This window comes from Lynx rufus, unplaced genomic scaffold, assembly GCF_022079265.1.
Source record: "Lynx rufus isolate CCGP_SWC_20201006 ecotype Redwood Valley unplaced genomic scaffold, mLynRuf1.p SCAF_46, whole genome shotgun sequence".
Taxonomy (NCBI): Eukaryota; Metazoa; Chordata; class Mammalia; order Carnivora; family Felidae; genus Lynx; species Lynx rufus.
In genome coordinates, this window is record NW_025814863.1 from 510392 (window position 1) to 532898 (window position 22507).

At 44.4% G+C, this 22507-nt stretch overlaps 1 protein-coding gene across 1 annotated transcript in view; it reads right to left on the reverse strand.

Moving 5' to 3' along the window:
• Positions 1–22507, reverse strand: part of AFF2 (ALF transcription elongation factor 2) — a 306688-nt gene that overhangs the window by 37840 nt on the left and 246341 nt on the right. The window lies entirely within an intron of this gene.

A 22507-nucleotide genomic window follows, 5' to 3' on the forward strand; every position in this document is an offset into this window, starting at 1 on the left:
CCGCTGCCTCATTTAGTCTCGGATCAGCGGGCAAAGAGCACCCCCGCGGCCACGTTCGGCATAAGGACCCACGATCTGCTGGATACAGGCAGAATGGAGCCCACCGTCCCATTCCACACGTGGGAAACGTGAGGCTCAGGAGGCCCCGTGAGCGGCCGGAGGTCAAACGTGCGGCCAAGTTCCTCGGGTTCCGTCACACTGCCTCCCCTCTCAGGAAGGCCTTGCCTCCCGCATTCCACGTGAAAACTTTAGACCAAGGTTGCATGCCTTCCCGACACAGATACACATACCACATGCAGCCTTAAATTCTTAATGGTCCCGTGTTGTTTTTAGTTGAGATAATTTTTCATTTCCGGGTGCCATCTCGTTCAGAAACCCAGAGGTCTGTCAAGGGGCTGTGATCTCAGTTATACACACAGTATAGTTAGTTCTCTCGCCGAGGATGAGTGAATTCAACCCCCATCTGAATCGGAGGAAACTGAGGTCCAGAGGGAGGGAGGCTTGCCTCTGCCCCCCCAGCGAGTTGGACAAGTGAGGGGAGAACGCCAAGGGCAGGGACTGTGGGAAGCGTCTTCCCTGCCAGGTGCCCGGCACCCGGCACCCAGGTGACCGGAGTCCCCATTTCTCGGCCGCCTCCATCCCAATATTTGTAAACTCTTTGTAAGACTCTTACCGGGAGGTTATGGTCATAAAGGACCGAGCAAGTCTAATGACAGATTTCAAATTTGTACAGCTGACCAAGCAAAGCATTTGAAAATTGATACCATTCACACTCTGCCTTTAATGCTAATCAACAGTCTTCCTTACTAATCGTTTGCTCCCCGTGCTCGTAACAAATCAGCCTCTGCTGCCGCTTGGCATGTTGGGCTCTGTCACTGCCCCCTGCCCTCCGGCTCAGTGTCACAAGTGGGGCTGCAACCTCAGGAAGTTGGAAGGGCTCTCATCTTTCCATCTCATGAGCCCCATACCCTCTTTGGAGGGAAGTTTCATCATGGTGACGCCGGGGCCGGGGGCCAGAGCAGTGTCACTGCTGGGCCAGCGGGCCGGCCTACCCATCGGCCGGGGCTCACGGCCGCTCATGCTCCCAGCTCCTGGTCCGGCTCTTCCCCCTCAGTTCAGTCCGGAGAGTACAGTTCTAGTCCCGGAGGGCATCTCGTCCTGTGGTCCCACCTTCAAACTGGAGCAAGAAGGGCCCCAAAGGACCCCTCTGCCCAAGACTGCTTGCCTGCCCCCATCCGCCCCCCTCAGCAGTGGCTATTTTTTTCTCCATACTCAGCCGCTGATTGGGAAGGAACAGGATCCCTTTTAAGCCAGCATGGGCCCCTTGTCAGTCACTATCCCGTGCAGAGAGCCTTTTCATTCCATGTACCTTGCCTCCCTAAAGACTGCCCCTTTAATCTCCCAGGTAGGTATTTTCTTTCATATAGCAAAGCTCATTTTAAAATGCTATCTGCTAAGTAAATGCTATCCGAAAGTACATTTCTCTGCCAAACACACCAAGAGATTAGGGGAAGCAGAGGAAATAGGGGACTGTATCTCCTGGGAAGGTGCACGCACGTGTGTGTGTGTGTGTGTGTGTGTGTGCGCGCGTGCATGTGTGTGTGTCCTGGACAGCGGGGGCAGGGACCTACAACTCTCCTTAATGGCAGTAAAAACTCTGTATTTATGCAAAGCACCCTCTAAATCTAATCAATTGCTTTTGTCTTTGGTTACTAAATAAAGGCTGAGGGAACAGATTTAATGAGACCAGTCCAGCCGTTATGCTAACTTGGCCTTGATTCCCCCCAAGTAAAGTTTTAAGTCCAGCACAGAGCATCCACTGGCCCGAGCTGACTGGCTGCTGGACTGTGATAAAATCGACCTCATACTCATGATTTGCAAGTGAAAAGTGGTCACCTAGTTTTCTTTCATAGCTGCATTCATTTCTGCATTCTCATAAGACTCAGGCCATCCTAGTATTACCAAACTCGACTCTAGATTTACTTTGGAATATTTCTGGATAGCGTTTCCATTTACTGGATTATTCTCGATCAACTGCTGTAAGAAACAAAACAATCCCAGGGATTATTCCCTTACAACCAAATGCGTTGAGGTGATATACATAAAACACAGATGTTTTATTTACCAGAATAAACTTATTCATCAGTTACATCACAGTAAAGCTTCATGGACTTAGTTGGAAACTTGTATGTGTGCATTTGTACACAGTTGTTCCTTATCCAAAGCCCTTTGAAGGGGAGAAGAATTCTGATGTTCAGATTTTTTAAATTTTGATGTGAATATATCATATATACCGTATATATATGTATATATAGTGTGTGTATGTATATATATATGTATATGTGTGAATATATATATGTATGTATGTGTGTGTATATACATATATTACCTCAAGTGGGATCTGGGGAAGCACCCTTTCATAAAACTCAAAAATTCATTAATATTGTTACCGTAACATCATCAGTTAAGAGGAATAAAGACTTTAAATAAATATCTGCACATCAGTTGAGGTTGGGCTCTGCCGTGAAGTGAGTTTGTCTCAAAGTTACTGAAAATGAAAGCTCTTAGGACTTTTTCAACTTCAGAATTTTGATTAAGGGATTGTAGATGTGGACAGAAACCACATATGAAAAACTGACTCTAACTATTTGTCTAAGTTAAGTATAGATAGATAGAGACATGAAATAAAGACCATTTCAAACCTCAGAGTAACCTTGATTGAGACCCAATAAAATGAGACCGGAAATTATTTTCCCTCAGACTTCTTACAGCTAAATCTATTGCTGTGTCCTCAGGAAGGACCCCATGGCCAGTCAATATTGACAATGACCCCTTAAAGGAAAGTAGTGTAGAAAGAACAGGAAGAGGTTCACCAGCTTTTCAGATCCACACTGACGAACATGGATACATAGGGGTGAGAGGGAAAGTGGACTTGAAATCAGAGAGGACACAAAGGGGACTCAAACTGGGGGTGAAGGACTGGAGCATCTTAATGAGAAAGAATTGCTTTCTCTGGGCAGTTGCACGGTTGGAAACAGGGAGAGCCAGTGATCGTGGGAGGGAATAACAGTCGTTTAAAATGGAAGCAACACTGCGCTCCCCAGTACCTTCTTATACCTCTATTATCTACCTGCTGTTCCCAGGCTTGCTGGAGAATCTGGCTGCACCCCACTTGCTGAGGAACGCAAGCCACGTATTTGAGTGTATCTGACCCTCACTTCCTCTGGGCCCACCTAGCACCGAGCTGGAGCAGCTCCCGGGAACCAAAAATGAATACAAAACCGAAACACCGTCTTCACAAGCAGTACAAACATCAATAACAGAATGACTGGCCTAGGGCCACATTCTTGTCTGGAATCCACGGTGGAACTTTCAACTTGGCAAATCATCACAGGTCTCCGCTGAAACCCGTTAGCTGTGCAGCTAGTTAAAGTCCCCTTCTGCTACATTTATTTTCAGACATCGCCAGTTTATTTTCCAAATGTATATTAAAGTGGCTACGAGTGAAGCTAGCGCATGCCATACTTGATTCTGCCTAGGAGATGGACTAATGTGCGGTTTACACATTCTTCATTTGCCAAACTGTACTAGAATTATTTCCCACGCACCATTTCCTCTCGTATTTTACTAAACTGCTTTTTAAAAGAATGCTAGTGGTTACGACAAAAATAATGTGTTATACTAAAAATCATTAACATTCGATGTATTAAACCGTCTAACTCCCGAGTCTGTAAATATTAAAACTGTGCTCTTGGACTTCACCCCGATGTAATAAAACTTCTCAAAGGACCCACATTTGTAACAACTTCAAAGTCAGCTGCTCAACCTTTCCAGAGATCAGATTCTGCTATTGTGTTCATCAGGGTAAGAAGCCTTCATTGAGTAGGTGAGGCCTCATTTTAACCCCAACCCCATTTGATGGGTCTTCGTGGTCGCAGGCCAGACGGAGTGCAAAGGGGCTGGCTTGGAAGTCAAAGACCCTAGTGGGGAAATGCAGGGTTAGGGAGAGGGATCAAAGAGTAGGCCAGTGGGACAGAAGTCCAGGGGGCATTGACGATGCCTTCTCCAGGCAGGGTTGGTGCTGGTGTGGAAGGCTTGAGCATCCCAGAGGAGAAAGATGGGTTGTAAGTGCAAGTCCAAGTACCTTAATCTCTAGACATGACAGTCTCTCTATGCTTACGCTGACCAGGCCTTTTCTGCAATAAAGGACTCAGGTCACGATACCGTAAGATAGTTTGAAAGCCATAGGAAGGAACTGGGGGTACTCTGCCTGGAGAAGACTCGGGGGCAGGGAGGAGGGTGTTCCTATGACGACAGTCTTCAAAACCCCGGAAGGTCTGTCCTGTGTGAAAGGGGGTGGGCTTGTTCTGAGGGCCAAGGTAAAACCAGGACCAATGAGCTGGACATCTGGTCTGGAAGATTTCACCTCAACGTCAGGGAAGACTTTTAAAAACCTATAGCTGGGGCTGTAGGTCAGGGGCGCCTGGGTGGTGACAGTTACGTGTCCTACTCTTGATTTTGGTTCAGGTCCTGATCTCACAGGCTCGCGAGACCACAAGCCCTGTGTCGGGCTCTGCCCTGGCAGCGGAGGAGCCTGCTCGGGATTGGCTCTCTCTTTCTCCCTCTGCCCCTCCCCTGCTCATGCTCTCTCTGTCTCAAAATAAATAAATAAACTTAAAAAAATCTACAGCTGGTCACAGAGAGAAGCCAAGGCTTTGAAGGCTCGCGAGCTCAAGACCTTTAGATGACCAGATAGCTGGCAACAGAGAACACGGTAGAAAGATTTCTATCGTGGGTCCCAAGTGGGCTTGGATGATCTTTAAGGTGTTCTCCAACTCAAAGATTCTGATCCTTATGAAAGTTCAGTGTATAGGGAATTTTACGGGGGACTTTTTAGGACCATAGATGAAGTGTGTGAGGAGATGTCTGCACAATCCAATGTGCTCTTTAAGGCTGCTCTTGGCAACACTTTATCAGTCACAGAGCTCTTGTGTGAGCCTTAGAGGATTAAGGCTGCATTTCTGTGGGGCTAGTTTATAAATCAGACTTTTCACTAATTCAGATTAACAGCTCCCAGAAAGCCAAACATCTGCATCAGTACTGATTCTAATCCTAATTTAACTGTAAATTCCTTCCTCAGGAGAGAAACAGGGATGATGAATTGGCCATTCTACTCAATCAAGCTGTGTGGGCATCAAAAAAGAAAGGTTCCAGAATGGATGACAACTTTTTAGTGGGAGACGTACATGGGAAGGGTCCGACAAGCAAGGGTCCGACCAGGTACCGGTCTTGGCAACATATTTCACAAGGCCCAGAATGTGCCTGAGGCAAGTAGCAGGAGGTGTTTGACGGGGAGTCCTGTATTATTAAACCCTTGTCTTTAGTTGAGACTTGTATGAATTTCAGCAACATGACCCCTTTCCAGTTTTACAGGGTTCAAACGTCTGTCTACCAGATGATTTGAAATACTTCCATATTTGACGTCATCATCAAGTTGCAAAGGGATAGCCCTGGGGCAAAGGAGTATATGCAGAGGCATAATACATAAAACAGATAAAGGCAGAGTTGCCCTGGTGGAAACAGGAATAGGGTAGATAGTAGGGAGAGGGCGTTCCCAGTAGTGTGTCCTCTTCTCTGGGGTGGGTGGCCCCCAAACACAGTTTGAAAGTAAAATGCTTCATACCCCAACATTATCACCAGCAACTCAGGATCAAGCATCTTTTGTGGTAATGGACTGACGCTGTTGATGAGCGCACAGAGAATCACTGTCCAGCTGTAATTCAGGCCACACCAGAGTTTGGCGTTGCCCAACGTGCGCACACTGGGTGCTGCCCTTTTGTCCGATCCTGGTGTTACTGAACGTGACATTGTTCAAAGCCCTGACCGACTGATGAGAGCTGTGGTTGGCCAAATAATGACTCCCCCCAACCGTGTCCACGTCCTAATCCCTAGAACCTGTGACTATGGTACCTCATGTGGCAAAAGGGATTTTGCAGATATGAAGAAATTCAGGATTTGAGATGGGGAGACGATCCTGGCCTGGATAATCTGGGTGGCCCCCATGTAATCGCAGGGTCTCTAGGAGGCAGAGCTCGGTGTCAGGAAGGCACTAGTAGATTAGTGCCACAGCAATGGGTGATGAACTTCTGGAGAAGCTGTGAGTCGATCATTTGGAACTTTCATAAGGAGTGGAAATGCCTATTTGTCCTAACTTACCCGACACCTACTTCCTTTCTGAGGTGATGATACTGATGAGTGATTTTGCCAATGGCTTCTCGTAATTACATTTGATTTGCAGCCAGTATGGTTTGGCTAGCCTTTCTTTTTTTTTTTTAATTTTTTTTAATGTTTATTCATTTTTTGATAGACAGAGACAGAGCATGAGTGGGGGAGGGGCAGAGAGAGAGGGAGACACAGAATCCAAAGCAAGTTCCAGGCTCTGAACTGACAGCACAGTGGGGCTCGAACTCACGGACCGTGAGATCATGACCTGAACCGAAGTCTGACGCTTAACTGACTCAGCCACCCAGGCACCCCTGTTTGGTTAGCCTTTCTGGAGACTGACCAGACCCAGGCCCTTGTCTTCTTTTCCTGCTTGTGGCCTGTCTCCATTTTCAGGCTATTTCACGCATCGGAATAGCTACGTTTCCTCTACTGCTTTGTTTTTGTTTTTGATTTTAAACATCTAATAGGCTGGTAAGTTTCATGAATCAGGGAGCATCCCATCCAGCCAACAGACAGTTCCCTCCCCTACTGGTTTTAAAGAAGTAGTTTTAGTCTAGTGGGAAGAGCGTGGGATTGGAAGTCAGAGGATCTCTTGAATGTCACCTTGGATACTTTACTATCGTGTGATCTCAGACTAAGCACTTAACATAGGGTCTCAGATTCTTTGCCTGTAAAATGGGTCTACTATATCACAGGCAGCGAGAGGACCGAGTGAGCACATTTAGTTGAGGCTTCTCAAGCTTTAGCATATGCACGAATCACTGGGAGACTCATTAATGTGCAGACTTGAATTAGCTAGGCCCCGATGGGGCCTGAGTTCTGCATTTTTACTACGCTCCCAGGTGATGCCGATATTTCTGATCGGTGGGCTGCACAGAGAGGAGCGAGCCTAAAACCTACATGGGCTACTCAGACATAAGCTGCTGGGGCAAAACATAAGTTGGTGGATTCGAAACTGAGGGCAAAATCACCATTTGGAGGTCACCTGTGGATTTTAAATGTCCATAACTATCATGTCCTCCGTCAGCAACAGATAAATTTGACCACATTATGCCACTTTAAATCTAACCTGGTCAAGTTTAAGTTCAAATTCTATCAAGTTCATTTGGGCCATTGGGCCTGAAGAGTTTTTCTCAGATTCCTTCTGATAGGCTTACAACCATCCTGAGGGCTACCTGCCCGCGCCACTAGGTGGCCAAATGCACGATTGTTTCCTCTGAATGTGGCATACGGATCACTGCGAGGCTCAAAAGGCGGCTTGCCACTATCCTCGCCGAGCGTTAGGGAGGTATTGCATTGCACGGATGGTCATCGCTGGGCCCCCACTTTCGCGACCGTCCTGTGAGGTAGACCCTCTTACGACTTCCATTTTATAGCTGACAACACTGAGACTGAGTACCAAACAATGGCAAGGTGAAAACTAGTTTTAAGGATATTATGGGACACAATTCAATGTGCAGCTTCAAAGAAATGAAAGAAAGCCAAAAAGCAAGGCATCTGGCTTCCGCCTAACGCAGCCCAAGGTGCGACAGCACCATGGAGGGTGCCAGCGTGCTCCCAGGAAGGCTGGTCAATGCTGGCTAATGGGCCAGCTATGTCTCGAGAGCATCACACTCCGCATTTGGGAGAATACACTGATATTTAAAATTTTCTGGAAATAATTAAAAACCACACAGACTTCTCCACTAGCAGTCGGAGCTGCTTCAATCAAACAGCTAAACAGGTGGGAAAAAACCATACACAGCCGAGTATTTTTGTCCCTTTTGCCTTTAAAGTACGTTTTTTAAAAAATGGGAGCGAGGGAGAGAGCAAAGGCAGGCAAGTGAACGTGAACGCCGCCTCCCTTGAGCCCTGGTCTCCAAGCAAAGCAGAGAAGGAATGATTGGCAGTTTGCATTCATAAGGATCCCAGAGACGGCCAGATGCTAGGAATCTCTAACAAGGTTGAAGCCTTCCAACAAAGAATTCCGTCAGTCACAAATCGTAGGTGAAGCAGGGTATGTGCCCTGACCGGGTGACCCAAACCCAGAAGCTGCTTCCACGCAGGGCTCTCTTCCCTGTGTCCACAGAACCGGTCTGGAGATGGGCAGAAGAGCCTGGGCAGTAGGCAAGCTGAATATTCTAGGAGAGGACAAAGCAGGCTGGAGATAGGGACGGAGCAGCTCAACACGAGCCCCTGCCTCTTGATTTGGGAAGTGGGCATCCCTCTTCCAGTGTCTCCCTAGACTCCACTTCTTCTTTGACGTCTCTCAATGCCAATCTCCTTATCAGTACTGTCTGCTCCCCTTCATGTCTGATTTGTTACTTGATGCATCACAGACACTTGATTTAGAGGGTAAGCTTCTAAGGCCAGAGGCTTCATCACACACACACACACACACACACACACACACACACACACACACACACACTATAAAATGCTTCATGCACCTAAGACACCCTAGAGTAAAGCCCTGAAGAAATCTTCTCTGTAGATTTCTGCGAAGATGGTCCCTGGGAGTATCCACTGCCTACCGTCTATGTCCCTATGGTCCCAAAAGGATACTGTCATCATTGGATCAACAAGACCAAAATAGTTTTTAAGTGCAGGGCACTTGATAATGTTCCAGCATCTTCACCCCCATGACCTCATTTCGTTGCTATAAGAACACTGAGCGGGGTGTATGTGGACCAGGTATCCTCCCCATTTTGCCCACAAAGCTCCAGGACCTCACAGCCAAAGTTGTGTGGTTGGGATCCGAGGGGGGGCTTCACCAGGCTATTGTGACTATTTGGGCAATGGCAAGTGTGCCTGAGCAAATGAAAGGAATCAGGGATCCACTACAGAACCCACTGTCGTCATCATATCGAAAAGCGACAGGGACACAGAATTAATTCCAAAGGTGTTCCTCAAGGGACCAAATGAGACAGTCTGCAAGAATGTGACGTTGAAAGCACTGAAGGCCATCAACGCTTTATGCCAGGAAAACCCTGCTCCGTTCGACTCCAATGACAAACCTCCTGGAGCCTAGCAGATGACTCTTTCACATACATGAAGAGTTTGTGAAGACCGACTAGGGAACATTTATTTTTTTTAATGTTTATTTATTTTTGAGGGGGGGAGGGGAAGAGAGAGAAAGGGAGACACAGAATCTGAGGCGGGCTCCAGGCTCCAAGCCGTCAGAACAGAGCCCGATGTGGGGCTCGAACCCACGAACCGTGAGATCATGACCTGAGCCAAAGTCGGATGCTTAACCGACTGAGCCACCCAGGCGCCCCAGTAGGGGAAATTTCAATGCCTTTTATGTTTCACATCCTTGTGTTTCTTCAAAAATTGTATTTGTTTTTAAATAGATAATAAACATGAAATTGATTTCAAAAGATACTGAAAGGGATACAATGAAAAGTAGATCTTCTGACCTTCTACTGTCCCATCACCCCATTTTCCAAAGTTTTTCACTGTTGCCATTTCTTAGGATTCTTCCAATAACACCCTCTACATTTATGAATACTGGTATGTGTGCTTTTAAAATAAAAAATTTTAATTATAAAGGTAATAACCGTCCTGTATGTGGGATGGCAGGGAATTCAATGAATGGCATTCAAAGCCACACACATAATTTCTAAAATAAAACTCATGCAGTGTCCTTACTAAAAGTGCCTGCATAACGGTGCCTGGCACATATCACAAACATCAGCATTAAGACACTCGAGTGAATAGCAAAACTTACAACTTGCAAAACTGCAGCGTGTTACCCTACCACAAGGAAGAGGTGGGAACATAACACATAACCATGAGGAACGGAAGCCACTCAGACAGCCCTTCTGGGTGGGACGAGGCTGCAAGTTCCAAATCGGGAAACAGTCACTGATCTTCCTCCACCGTGACACTTCTTAAAGATGTGGTCGACACAGGCTGGTTCTGCATCCTTGCTCCTAGAAACTTCTATAAGCCCAGTAATCAGGCTCTGTAACTCTTTGACCTACCGAAACTGCTTTCAGTGGTGACCACCGACCCCCATCCTGCCCACTTCCCATCACAAACCAGGTGTTCTTTCCTCACTCTCCTTGACCTTGCTCCCTGTTGGACCAAAAGCTTTGACTTCTTTGGCACTTGGTCCCAGGGACCACATACAACATGAGAGCTCTTGGTTTTAGAGTTCACAGCGACTCCCTCACGGGTAGATGTGCTCTTCTCCACAGGATTTGCCAAGATGTGTCCACTGCCCACCCTACCTTGGTGCTGGTTCTTATTCTAGTCCCAGCACATCTGCTACCGTTGTCCCCTCTGTCCTCCTGCACTTCCTCCCATGTCTTTGCTTAGCCTGTTTATTCTGTCTAGAATGAGACTTCTTCCTCCCTCTTCTGTTTGCTGAAATCTTTATCTTTTAAGCTCAAATTCAAATAAAATAAGGTCTTCTCCAATGACTTTAATTCTCCTTGATACCTACCTGTTCTGATTTCTTTTCACCAACTGCATCACTGTTTATTACTTAATTATTCTCAAATTATTTCATCGGGCTAACCCTTTTGCCCACCCAACTAAATTGTGCACTTCTTGACGGCAGGTGCCAGATTATGTAGTCGTTCTCTGTATCCCAAGGTGCCCGGCATAACAACTTGTGTGCAATGTTCTCGTTATGAAAAAAACACTCCAAATGGCTCATAGTGAACAGAAAGTCAGTGCAGACAAGGTCACGTGGAAAAGAACAATACTTAACCTGAAATGTCTCTGTACTGCGGACTCTCAACAGAAGGCAATACTTAGGCGGGCCCGTGCAACACCAGAACATCCTGGATCAGAAGTTCATGTGATGAAAATGATTAGGCAAACGGGTTGCCTAATGATAGATTTGTAACCTTTCAGCTGGTTGGATGGATGCTATTCCCTCACAGCGCCTGCCTCTCTTTTCAGCTTCAGTTCCATGGCAAGATGCAACTTCCCTGGATGGGCATTTTTAACGTAATTGGTATTTAGAGCAACAGCGTCGATGGGTTGCAGGGTGCACGTATGTGCATGAACATAGGAAATAAATGGTGTGGCCCTGACTGAAAATGAGCGCTACACATACACACAAGACCTCCTTGTTCTTAATTAAAATGACGATTCCATTATTCCGATTTGTGTGAAATGTGAGCTACTCTTGTCATATCATTTTGATACATTAACCAGCCCAGTCTACATTGGGCTTGATATTAACTCCCTTTCGACTTGATGGTTTTTCTAGTGGCATAATTAATTTCCTCATGGAAGAAAAAATATTCAATCAATTTGGGATTAAATATGAGGTGGAAGGACTTTCACAAAAGATAGAACTAAATCTCCTAGCCCACATGCCTTGCTAATTATGACACACTCACATTAAGAACAAGAAGGTGTTCCCTTCCCATGATAAATGGGCCTGAAAATCCTCCCCAGCGTTTACTATAAATCACAAAGACCATTAATAAACAGGCAGGAAAAAAACGACAGATCCTACAAGAATTCACTCCCATTCTTTGCCTAAGACTATCAATGTCATATTTAAAGCTGACATCCGAAATCTTCTGTACAGAAGCCCTTTGAGTCAAAAAGCCCAGCTATTTTAAACAGAATTTCCTACGCCTGTTATTTTGAATGACAGCCAAAGAAACACTGGATCTTCTTAATCCTGTAATGCTATCTGCCCAAAAATCTCGCCTTCCAGCTAACAGCCTCCCTTCTCATCAATGCTAAATTAAAGGAGGTCAAGTGCAAATGAGAGAAGAAGAGGGGACCACACTTGCGTCATCTTGCACCCAGCTTGCTTTTGACATCGAGAGCAGACGTCCAATCGCAGCCACCAGCAATGAGACAGCCGGGTATAGGTAGCCTTATTCAACAGTGACTCTCGTATGTGGAATGGCAGGGCTTACCCGTGACTCTACCTCAACAGCAACAAGAATGGCAATCCCGTATTACAAATGAACACAGAGCCATTTAAAAGCTGACCTAGAAAGAAATGGAAACAAACTTAGGCATTTCTCCAAGAACTAGCAGGATCTGTGATAATGACCAACAGGCTGGTAGTAATAAGGTCAGGGTGTTTGGTTTTGTCATTAAGAGGAATCTGTCATGTGGAGAAATTTGTCATGCTGAGAATTTGAGAGATTTAGCAATTCCAAAGAAGGCGGAGTTTAGAATAAAAAGGACTTTAAAAACTGACAATTAAAAATGCCTTCTGAGGCTAAGCAAATTACATTCGCGCTCAGCAGAAAAACCTGGGAAGGTGCATGTCCCAAGAGTTATGTCAACAGCAGGTCACGATTATACAGGGCCCCCACCAGCTAAGCCCAAACAAAGGTACATCTTAAGGATTTACACTGAAGACAAAGCATTCACAACTTAGGGGCATTAAACACCCAAAAGAAGAAAGATATGCTCACTTGCAAACCACACGAGGCATGTACTTTTAGTGAGATGTGACTATGTTTTCTAGCCTGATGGTATCACTACCTCAAATTCCATGGCAACATCTCAGTTTCATTTCCAGGAGTCTACACTGCTCTAGCTTCATGATGACAAGATCCAGGTACATTACTCTGCCAGTTGGAAACATGGGACCAAAAAAAAAAAAAAAGTGTTGGGAGGAATATTTTCCAGAAAGGTTATATGCTGGAAAATTCCCTTTGACGACAATTATGTTCCAATATATATTTCAGACAGCTATGATTAAATTCAAGCTGTCTGAATGAGAGAGAATGTGTGTGTGCCCATGGATAAGTGTGTGTGTATGTGTGTGAGTGTGTGTGTGCATGTGCCTGTGAGTGACAGTATGTGTGAGTGTGCATACATCAATTAGCTAAAATCCAAGTGAGGTACATACTATTAGTTTAAAAAGTAATGTTGCTATTAGCTGGCTAAGGACAGAAATGTTGACTTCTGTAGTACATACTAGGCATTAGACATGTAATACAGAAGATATTGTTGTGGGCCAAGGTTTATATTAGCCCCTATTTGGGTTCAAGTCATGTTTTAGGAGGATACACAAATGTACATTCACATGTACGAGGATGAGCTATTACTCAAGTTCTCACATGTTTTACAAATAATATATAAACGCAAAACAAGTCTGAGAGAACCGAAACGGTGGTTATTTTTTGATCTGTTGGACAAGACTCTTCAAGTAGCCAAGGGAAATGGGGACTCTCTCAGCCACGAAACTCACGAACACTGATACGCGAACACAACATAACTGTTCTACCAGCAGATGAATGGATAAAGAAAATGCAGTGTATGAATTTACCATGGAATATTGCTCAGCCCTACGAAAGAAGGAGATCGTGCTATTTGCAACAACACGGACGAACGTGGAGGACGTTATGCTAAGCGAAAGAAGCCGGACGCAAGGAAAAGCACTGCCTGTAGTACTTACAGGTGGAATCTAAAAAAAAAAAAAAGAAAAACGCCCAGCTCACAGTAACAGGGAGTCGAATGGTGGTCACCAGGGACTGGGCGGTTGAGAGAAAAAGGGACACATCGGTCAAAGGGTACAAATTTTCAGTTACAAGATGAATTGCTTCTGGGGATCTAATGCACAGCATGGTGACCATAGTTCATAAGAGTGTATTGTACACTTGAAATTTGCTAAGAGAGTAGATATCACCGCACACAGAGAAGGTGATTCTGTGAGGTGTTGGATGTGTCAATCAGCTTGACTGTGGTGCTCGTGCCACAATGCATATATCTATGAAAACAACATCGCGCACATCTGAAATTTGTAGGAGTTTACTTGCCAATCCTACCTGAATAAAGCTGGCACAAACTGATGGGCTTCCAGTCGGTGGTAGGACAATGATCGATTCCTGGTGTTGGAGCTATGGCATATATAGAATTAAGATACTCTTCTAGTTGTACAGATCTAGTGCCAATGATCGCTTTGATATTTTCAGTAATTTTTTTTTCTCTTGTCAAGAGAAATAATAAGGCATAGAATCACTTTGCTTTTCTCTTTCCTCTTCCTTCTCCTTTGTCTCGTTCTGGTATCTTACTTGTAAAAGTCTCATTGTTCCCCATAATATTTTCCATTTGAAAATATTATTGTATTTTAAAATGACTTGAGAAAGTCCATTTTTAGAAATGTTTCCAGTACATGTCTTTCTGAGTTATTTGAGTCATTTTAATGGAGAAATTTCCCCCAAAATGCCCCCTAAATATCTTATATGCCTATAACAGAATACTCTATGAAAAATAACAAGTCAAATAATCAAAAGTTTTCAATATTTATATTTCAAATAGTTAAGGTAATTCCATTCCAGAATGAACAGGGAGGACGAACCCAAGTTCCTGTAATTTGCATGTTATTAACGTTACTCTAGAAGGGTAAGAAATGGCACTGGTATCACCTGAAACACACAGAGATTTAAATCAATGCTTCCCTTGCTGTGCTCTTTCTTTAGAGACTGCATCTTCGGGAGCCCGTCCTGTGTTAATTGTGTTTCCAAATTGTACACGGATCTGCAAGAGGAGACCAAAGCAACTTTTGCTCTGTGATTTTACTTTCCTTTAATACGATGGCCTATACACTGTGGTTTATTCATTTATTGGTCTGATGGTTTTTATGAGTTGTGATTCAACATAGGTTCTTTTCTAGTATCGTGTTTTATGAAGATATGGAGAATGTAATATAAGTCTGATACAATTATGGTTATGTGCCACGCAAGACAATACTGTAAATATGAGAAGAGTCTGCAAAGCTGCTTAGCAAAACGATCTTAACATACAAGGCAGTGTGAAAATGGAAGAGGAATCTATAATGACGATGAAGATTAGCCATTTGCTCTCTAACCTTATTTACAGAAGCAATCAGAGGTATTCAGGTCGAGTTAATGACCCTGTCTCCAATTAATTCAATTGTCTACAAACAACACTGGTGCAGTGGCTGTCTCAAAGTCTGCCACACAGTCTCAGAGGGAATACATAAGACTCCATTAAAAGTGACAATAATAATGCATTTATTACTGAAACACTATTGTATTATAAATAAATTCCTCATGTTAAATTATGCTCCACGCTTTAACAGAAATTCAATTACTGAAATAATAAAAAGATGGTGTATTTGCCAAGTGCTTGGACTATAATTTGGCTGCTTAGTTACCAGCGGTTGGCTGTTTTGCAATTTTTCCTTCATAGACTATTTCTTTTGAATAAATGCCAGACTTTTTCATACAAATTTTATGAACAAGTTGCAAAATGAAATTTTGAGCTTTTGAATCCAATTATGAAAGACATAACTAAATCTATTATTGAAAAAAAAAATCTAGTAAGCCCTTTCTGTCGTTGTTCAGAACTGGCTGGTAATTGAGGTAAGCACAGGTGCTGCTCATTATGGACCATTGTGCACCATCTGAATTCTGGGAGCGGTGGAATTCAGATGGTTTACACTCTGTTTGTGTGAATAACAAACAGGCCTGATTCTGCGCTTGTTTGTACAAGCTTGTACACAGCTCATTTGGGACTTCGAAGACACCTGCTTACCCTTTTGAAGCCAAAACAGTATCATTTGTGTTCTGGCTATCCTCTCGATGACAAGTTTGCAAAAGCAACAGATTTTGTGCTCTCCCTTCATTCCCACCATCTCCTCCGCTGTGTAGCAACTTCAACACACCCTTGTCTTCAGTGATAGGAAAATTAGTTGAGTCAAGCTATGGCAATTATCCAATGACAGGAGAAGACACAGGCGGAGAGGAAAGAAGAACGAGGTCTTCCTGTGGAAAGACGTCTTTGCCAAACGGACGGTCTCAGGTGGACCGGGGATGTGGCTTATTTGCGCTTAGGCTAGATTTTCCCCCTTCTTGCCTCCTCTTTTGCCTTTTCTTCTGGGCTCGCACATTTATCTTTCGAATGTCTAGTCTCACTGTCTTTATTTTTATCCCCCAAGCTTTATTGAGATATAACTGATGTAACATCGTGCGAGTTCACGTATATGACATGATCATTTGATACACGTACATATCGTGAAATGATTACCACAATAGGGTTAGTTAACCCCTCTGTCACTTTGCATAATTACCATCTGTGTGTGGGGGGGGAGGGGTGCGGGGCGGGTGTGGTGGGAGCATGTAAGATCTGCTTTCAGTCTCATCGCCTTCAGATGGCCCACCTGAAAGAGAACCTTATCATCACAGAGACTTGCTTCCTGCTTCCAGAATGCAAAAGAAAAACTGCTCCTGACTGTGGTCTCCTCGCCCGTCCCATAGGGCCATAGGCCAGCAGCCACGAATTGCACTGGCTGGCCCGGCCTGCAGTCCTGAGCTCCTGAGTAATGTCACACGCCAACCTGAATATTCTAGCCCTGCAGTAACTTCCCGGTACTACGACTAACTTTAGTTATTCAACGACTTTGCATTTTCTCTTCTTTTACTGAGGTCTTACCTGCTCTAAAGAGAACACCCAGAGAGTATGTAGTCATGAAGCAGAAGCTCTGTTGCACAGCAGAAAACAAATCTAGATTACTCCGACTCTGGGTCCCCCCCACCTGCAGCTCCCCGATCCCACCGCAGTGACTACCCAAGAGCGGTGACATTCTAAATCCTGTGTCTGTGAATCCTTGTGGTGAGAGTTTGCCTTCATATGAATGCAGGAAATAGCTGAAGATGTGTGGAGTGAAGAATAAAGAGAAGAAATTATGGATGCAAGATTTTCGGCTTTGCTGGTACCGCCACTCCGGAACAGTACGGAGGATCCTCAAAAAGTTAAAAATAGAACTACCCTATGATCCAGCAATTTCACTACTAGGTTTTTACCCAAAGAATACAAAAACACGAATTCACAGGGCTACATGCACCGCGATGTTTATAGCAGCGTTACTTATGATAACCAAGACATGGAAGCCGTCGTGTCCACAGGTTGATGAATGGATCAAGAGGATGTGGTGTATATACACGATGCAATATTATTTAGCCACAGAAAGAGTGAAATCTTCCTATTGGCAACGGCATGGATGGAGCTAGAGACTATAATACTAAGTGAAGTAAGTCAGAGAAAGACAAATACCATATGATTTCACACACATGTGGAATTTAAGAAGCAAAACAAATGAGCAAAGGGAAAAGGGGAGAGAGAGGGAGAGAGAGGGAGAGAGAGAGAAACCAAGAAACAGGCCCTTAACTATAGAGAACAAACTGATGGTTATAAGAGGGGAGGTTGGGGGGGGGGTTAGATAAAACAGGTGATGGGGATTAAAAAGGGCACCTGTGATGAGCACCTGACTTGTTAAATCACTACATCACAGACCTGAAACTAATACAACACTGTATGTTGACTATACTGGAATTTAGATCAAAAAATAAGAAATAAAAATAAATTTTAAAAAGCTTTTAGGTTTGAAAGGTCTACTCCAAGACATCCCAATCCACCCACAGTGGAATAGAATCCGGAATAGAATTCTTCCAATTTAGCAAGCACTGCCACTCCAAGCAAGGTTCTAGAGAAGTCTAATGGCGAATCAGAACAGCCGACCCGAACCCCCGTGCCAAGGCCCAATGGAGTATTACCCAGTGCACTGCTAACCTGACACTTTGTCACACTTCTATTTACCTTATCCATCAGGCAAAGTTACGGTCATGACAATGCTTAATAAAGCCAATCAAAGTAGCAATCAGCCAAAGAAAGTTCCTGCATGTCGGACATTAAATATGGCTAATGTGGTCTGACAGTGCTCCACAGAAGGCACATTGGACTCTTACCTTCTCCCTTATCATTATCACAGAGAGAGCAAGGTACAACGCGGCAGGAGTATAAATAATTTGGAAACCTCATAGACAATATTCTACTGTGTGTCTCATTTGCACTTAAAAAAAGCTGCCCTCCAGACCTTATGTACTTTTAAGATTTATCTGAAAGATACATGAAGAAGACTTCCAGCCAAAAAAAAAATGTACATATTTAATGGAATTAGATCTCTAGGCAAGAAAATGTCAAAAGAAAAGGCAAAATATTAAAGTGAATGCGAGGTGCTCCTTTCCACAGCTTTCCCCCTTTGATAAATATCTTCTGGGATGTCATTTACTGGAAAGGCATGATTTTACAAAACGAAAAAAAAAGAAACCTAGAGTATAAAATATACTCTCTTTATTGCTGAAGTAAGTTGCTGCTTTCTCATTTCTCTCTGAAATCTGCTTTTGTCAGCCAGAGGCCTTGATATTTGCCTTTATATCTGCCTTTTTATCATTGTTATTGAAAACATGGCAATTATTGCGAAACAGTCCAATTGCAGGCAAGCTTCTGATTACATGGCAGTGGCCTCCTAGAAGCCGGGAAGGAGATGAGGCGAGGCTTGAGTTCACCTGACACCCAAGATCACAGGGTCGTGGGGGCGGGGCGGGTTGGGTCTTCACCTGAAAGTGAAGATCACAGAGTTGGGGGAGAGGGGCCGAGGCGGCCGCAGGAGGATTCTGAGATGAAGGTGATACGGACTTAACTTGTCCCCGAGAGCAAGGAGCATCAATAGCATTACCTCTGAAAATGAGCTACTGAGATAGGGGAGGATGGCAGGAAGATCAAGGTCGAGCTCGGAAATACGCGAGAATGAACAGGTTCCCTATATATACAGAATATATATATTACATATAATATATCAGCTCATCGTAAGCCGATCGACAATGTGCAGCTTCTAACGGGAAAGTCTCAGCTAAATCTAATGTCAAAGTTGCTTCCTCTCTCCTCTGACTTCGATGCCCGACATTACTACTCACATTATATGTAGTAGCGATAACGCAAATAACATTTAACATAAAGGAGCTCTTAATACGTCACTCGTCCGAGGCCTCACAGGCAGTGAATGGCTAGGAAGCAACGATCCCGCCTTTTGGTTGTTTTTCTGTTTGTTTTGCCGGAACACATTTTGAAAAGTTCTGCTCTATTTCTGCCAATCGTTCATCCATATGTGTAGTTTCAGAAAAATCTATTGGAGAACAAATACTAAAATCTTTAAACATATGCTTTCACCAAATTATTTGCAGGCTTCTGTAATGACAATTGAAGATGCATAATGCTTACGAATTATTCTTCGGTTAATAGCGACGGCAATTAATGATGAGGACGACAGCTACTATTTATTAGGCTCCCCCATGCGCCAGGTCCCATGCCCTGCGATCCCACTTAGTCCTCACAGCAGCTCCGAGGTGCACATACTATTAGCCTCATTTTACAGCTGAGAAAACTGAGGCTCGGGGAGGGAAGATCGCACTCCAAAGGCTGTGCTCTTTTGTTACTATGCTGTCCTGAAGGGGTTGGGGAATAATTCCCATATGTAATTTAAATAAAATATCCATCACCATCAATTAGGTTTCTGGTTTAGTAAATAACCCCATTTGAAGAGGCCAACGGCCTTCTCCTAATCACACTTCCATAGTGACAGAGCAGAATCACAGTCTCATAGCATGATGTAGGCTCTAGAGGACCTTGGAGATCTATGAATCTGCCTCCCTCAACTGTTAGAAGAACTGAGGCCAATCAGCAGTAGGTTCAGCGAGCTGAACTGCACGTGAACGAGTCAATCAACCTCCTAACCCCGCCTCCCTCTCTCCTTCTCTCCCTCTGCCCTCGCCCCTGCTCATGCTCTGTCTCTCTCCCTCTCTCAAATCAACTTAAAAAATATATTGGTATAAGAAAGATAGCAAGTGGCTAACATTCTCCCGGTCCACTTATTGGGAAGAATTATTCAAATATTTTCATTTGATCTCACTGTTATCAGGCTGTTAATAGTTATAATGAATTATTCCATTAATAGCAATAGCATTTTTTCAAGTGTTCAGGCTAAAAATCTTGGGATCATTCTTGACTGCTGTATTTTTTTTTTCCTATCTCCATTCAATGAGCCCATCAGCAAATGCTATGTGCTCTCCCTTCAGAGTATGTCTCTAGTCCATCCATGTGTCACCACCCTCAAAGCCCCCACCCTGGTCCAAGCCACCACCATTCTTGCCTGGATTATGGCAATAGTCTCCTTACTGTTCTCTCTGCCTCCGCCCCTGAGCCCCACAGTCATTTTTTAATAACCATAGTGTGATCGTGTTATGACAGATATCACATCAGGTTGCTCAAAATCTCCTAGTGGTTCCCAACTCAGAGTCGTGGCCGGGGCTATTCCAATCTCTTATGCATAATGATTCCCAGGGAACAGTCTGACCTCCTCTCCTAACTTTCTTATCTTTACTTTGCTTCAACAGAACTATCTTCTTTACAGTTTCTAAGCACACCAGGTACACTGGTGTGTGCTAACCTCAGGGCCTTTGCATGTGCTATTCTTCCTGGAATGCTCTTCCCCCAAACCTCTGCAGGGCTCGTCACCTCATTTCCTTTAGGTCTTTGCTCAGATGCCAGTTCTCAGCGAGGCCTTCCTGACCACCCCATCCCTCTGCAGCACTCTTCCCTGAGTTCTCTCCATAACACATCTCACCTTGCAACATATTTTATCATTATATACTTACATCATTTAGTGTCCATCTCCACTCAATAGAATATAAATTCCACTAGGGCAGAGCTTTGGACTCTTTTGTTTCCTGCTGTGTCTCTAGGTTCTAAAACAGTGCCTGGCATCTGGTAGGTGTTGGTTAAGTATTTGATGCATGAATGCATGTAAGTATAAAAGCGTGTGTTTTGTGACTTTGGTAAGGTTGGTGGAATCAACAACTGACAAAGTAAACCACTAATAACAGATAATAACAGTAATAGGAATAATAGTGCCGGTTTGAGTGACTACTCTGTGCCAGGGGCTGAGTACTTGATACAAAGTACCTCGGTCCTTACAGTAATTCTCTAAAGAGACGGGATGGTGCTGGAACCCAGGTGGACTCAACTGGAGGGAGGGAGTGTATGAGTCTGATGTTGGGGGTGGAAGCCTCCTTCGAGGGTATGTAGCTGGCTCCAGCATCTCAGACATTGGGGCTCAGGTGGCTCAAGCACGCTTGCCCAAGACCACAAAGAGACTGGTAGATGCCCGTAGCTCATTCTTTCCAAACCCAAAGAAGAGTAGTGGCCGCTGAGCAGGCCTGTCTTTTATCGTGAAACCCCGAGGAGCCAAAAGTAGCCCTCGCTTGTTTCTAATCTGGAAAATTCTCAAGAGACTAAGTGGCCCTGGGCCATACCCAGTCTCGAGCCATGTGCTACCTTTGGTCCCAGACGATCCATCCTTGGAAGCAAATACAAACTCCTAGCGTCCCACATGAGGCTTTCAGAGTCAGACTTGGAATGCTCTCGTCCATCCTTCTCACTCGATAGGCAAACAGACCCGGCCCAGAGGGACATGCTGAGCTGGGGCAGCTTTGGTCAAGTGCTAGTCTCGTGGTACCCACTGGAGTCTGCTACACATTGGCTAGACCGAGGCTCACACTGGCCCGTGTCATGCTTCCTGATATCAGCAGTAGCAGCAACGACAGCCAGGAAAAAAAAAATGATAGAAATAAAGGCCCAGCTATGTGTAAATAGCATGGGAAGGACAGGAATGGTTGGGTTTAAGGTTGAACACGCTGTGATCGCCACTCCGTTCCTTTTGGAATGGGTCCTTCCCACCGTGCTGTTCCAAGCTGGTCCTCCAAGTGCTTGGCCGGCCCAAAGACTTGACTTCTTCAGAAAGAGAACCTCACCCCACTCCCAGGAGACACGCAAGGAAAAGCAAGATGATTTACCTTTGTCTTTCTGAGTCGCATTAATAAATTTATCTCAACAACAGCAGTCATTATAGATGATACAAGTGGTATAAGACATGCAAATTAGAAGATGCTAGCTCAGTGTGATTTGTGTGTATATAATGACTGAGGTTACCAATTAATTGGAGAAGTACTATTTATAACTGCACCACCCTGATAAATGGGTTATAATGGCTGTTATAACCTACACATTTTTTTCTTTTCACTCTTAGGGAGCAGAGATATTATTGAAAATATCAATGCACTGCGATAGGCAGATACTGTGAAATAACTCAGCGTGGGGAATGTAAATCGCAAGCATGGCTTGCATATGAATTCTTAAATGCTCATCTTAGCACAACTGCTGGTAAAATGTATGCAGTCTTTGATGAAATGAATGAAACCCATTACTCAGAGGCATTTGCAGCTTGCAAAAATATCACTCATTCCAAGTCCCTCTCTGAAGTCAGCCAGCAGCAGCTACGGGAACAGCACTGTGACAGTAGCCAGGAGATCCTAAGTCCTGTGCTATTTGAGCCCCCATCAGGTTCGTGATTAGCCAGACGATGGACATTTCTGTAGTTCCAGTAGCCAGAGGCCTCAGAGTCCTCGCTTTACTTGTGACGTATGTGGTGGTTCGGGACCAACGCAATTGA